Source organism: Paroedura picta, chromosome 2 (assembly GCF_049243985.1).
Source record: "Paroedura picta isolate Pp20150507F chromosome 2, Ppicta_v3.0, whole genome shotgun sequence".
In the NCBI taxonomy this organism is placed as follows: Eukaryota; Metazoa; Chordata; class Lepidosauria; order Squamata; family Gekkonidae; genus Paroedura; species Paroedura picta.
The window spans coordinates 152,995,161-152,998,484 of NC_135370.1; positions in this window are offsets into that span (position 1 = coordinate 152,995,161).

Consider the following 3,324-nt stretch of genomic DNA (forward strand, 5'->3'; position numbering starts at 1 on the left):
TAATTTCTGTCTTTTTTGTTTTTGGGATGTGCTTTGCTATTCATGATGATTAAAGGGGACCCTCTGTATTCAGAGGCAGTAGCAGGTGAAGGTAGTGGAGAATTTAACTTTCAGAATTTTGTTATTCTTTGAAGAACTGGTTTTTTGGGGTGTGGTTGGATAATTTATCCTCTTGGGTTGAGGAGTCTGTAATAAGAAGCTGAAATGAAGGAATGAATCTTGTTACTTTAAGCTCTTCAGTGTTGCAGCTGAAATAAAGTATTTAGATAATATTTTGATTGTGCCTGGTTCCTTTCACATGAGATTTTGCTTTCCTTGTAACTCAAAGTTAGCCTGGGAGCAGAGAGGTTAACATTATATCCTGTTTTTGGTTGTCCAGACTAGTCCATCCAGGAAAGCTCTTCTTAGGACAAAAAACAAAAACAAAACACATAATAAAAGTTGTTTCTGGGCCAACAGAACATCTTTTCTGCTGTAAGAAGACTGTTACTGAATTAGACCAGAGGTCCATTGAGCTTGCCAAGCTAAAATCAAATGGTGGTATCATTCTGAGACTTCACAAATACTTGCTGCTATATAAAATGTTGAAATCTAATTCAGCAAGGGAACTTAGCAAGGAAGTGGGCCTTGGTTCAAGAAGATATTCAGATGCTAACTTAAAGCGGATGGGAATCAATGTAATGTGTCCTTTTCTCTCATGAGCTCTGTATCAGGTTCTAGCCTATGGTTTATGAAACAGATGACAATTGTGTGTTTCTGTGCGCTGGCATAAGTGTGAGAGAAATCTCATTACTCACCCCAATGGTGCCTGAAGACCGAGTGTTCCAAGCTAACAGTAAGCATTCCCAGAATATCTCATGTTTGTCTCATTAAAACATGTACACCAGTGGGTTTATTGATGTGACTGGCAAATTTGAGGCAAGCAGACAAAACGCAGCGAGTCAATCAATGCGATGAACCATACAGGAGATACTGACGTTAGCACAAATGGATCAGTTCTCTGTGATCAAGATCTTTAGCCATAATTAGGCCTTTTGTTGAAAGTGTAAACTTGGGAAACCTTTTCGGTCCTGGCCCCTACCTGATGGAATGAGCTCCCCGGAGAGCTGCGGGCCCTGCGGGACCTTTCAACGTTCCGCAGGGCCTGCAAGACGGAGCTCTTCCGCCAGGTTTATGGTTGAGGCTGGGGCTGATAATAGATCAATGCCCCCCCGGGACTTGGGTTCCGGACCCGAAGCAAAACATCATCAGGACCTCCTCTCCACCCGCTAGTAGTGGGAGGGAGGGGGGGAAGTTGAGCTGCCGTTTTATTATGCCTTAAGAATGTTTCTCTTTTGTGTTCAGAGCAACAGTGTGTCCATGGATGTTTCTGGATTCTATTCACCCCATTGAGCACTGTAAATGTTATGGGGTCCTGTTGGATAGAGAAGTTTTCTTTTTCTTGTATCTAATTTGTGCATTGTTGCTGGTGGGGCTTCTTTTAAGCTACCAGAGGAGCAAGGTATGCATGCAAGACTCATTTTGCCTGTACAATGTTAAAAGCACAGCAGTAGCAGGAGGTGAACTGCTGATTATTTGTGGCCCAGCAATAGTCATTTTTATTACTGCAATGGGAAAAGTACCCTTCAATGCAGTGCTCTGATAGATAGAAGAAAACAGTTCATGGCCTAAAAGGAAGCACATGTCTGGATTCCCACCATGTATTGAGGGATCTACTATCCTCCATGAAGAAACCAGTCATATATCAACAAAGAAGACTGAGATATAGCTCACTGTTGTGATACTCTGATCCAGGACCTGAAGAAAACAGAATCTTTCCCAACTACTACATGAGGTCATTTAACTGTGGGTGGCAGAGCATGAACCTGTGATGTGCTGGATGCAAAGCCTGTCACTGACCCCAGAACAGTGGCCCTTGGTACGATAGGTGACTGAAAAGTACCTCTTGCTGGGAACAGCTTGCCTTGAGAAGTGGGAGAGGAATGCTTGCCATGCATTAGATGCAGATTTCGATTTCAAGACCTTCATGTTTAGCTTCTGGTTGGCCACTGCTAGAAATGGATTACTGAAACAGCTGCTCTTTTCTACAATATTCCTAGTAATTGTGAAAAAACTGCTGTCAAGATGATGATTATAGTCCTTCTTATATGGACTTTAAAATATACTTTTGGACTCTAACTTGGTTCTCCTACTTCAGGCCAGCATGGCTACCCTCATGAATCAGTGATATTGTATGAAAACTGGCATAACTGGAAGAAAAAAAAAGAATGCTTTTACAATTCTTTATTTGCAAGAATGTTAAGCTGCTCCACTAAGAATGTCTTCAATGAGCGATCTGAGTGTTACATTGAACACGAACAACTGCACAGTTCACCCTTGTCACTTATATTTTTCTGCAATGGATTCCAGTTGTGACACAGTGGTAGAATATGTACAGAGGGTGCCAGGTTTAATCACAGTCATCTCCAGCTATAGGATCAGGTAGCAATTATGTGTAAGACCCCCGAACACCTGCTGCCAGTCAGTGTAGACGATGCTGAGCTTGAGAAGCCAATGGTCTCACACAGCACAAGGCAGCTTCATGCATTCACCATAGACATTAAACACATTCAGCCAGGATAAAGCAATTTTACCTCCCATTGACTTTAATGGGAGTATTGTGCTTGAATCTCTCCCAGGGTTTAAAAGTGCTGAGGTTTGGATGCACTGCCCCCATCCAATGGCCTTGTTTTCTCTTTCTTTCCCACCTGCCACTGGGGATCCAACCACTCCGAGGATCCGCTTTCCACCATTTCAAGAAGTGTATGATCCATAAGGCCCTCTGTCACTCACAACAGGGCCCTGCGCTCTGCAGGTGAAAATCTGTTGGTCGTTCCCAGCCCTAGGGAAGCATGCCTGGCCTCGACCAGGGCCAGGGCCTTTTCGGTCCTGGCCCCTACCTGATGGAATGAGCTCCCCGGAGAGCTGCGGGCCCTGCGGGACCTTTCAACGTTCCGCAGGGCCTGCAAGACGGAGCTCTTCCGCCAGGTTTATGGTTGAGGCTGGGGCTGATAATAGATCAATGCCCCCCCGGGACTTGGGTTCCGGACCCGAAGCAAAACATCATCAGGACCTCCTCTCCACCCGCTAGTAGTGGGAGGGAGGGGGGGAAGTTGAGCTGCCGTTCTTGACATGCTGGTAATATTGGCAATGTTATTATTGTTTTAATGGGGTTTTAATGGGGATTTGTGATATTGTTACCCGCCACGAGCCGCAAGGGAATGGTGGGATATAAATCTAATAATAATAATAATAATAATAATAATAATAGCAAACACAAGCAAA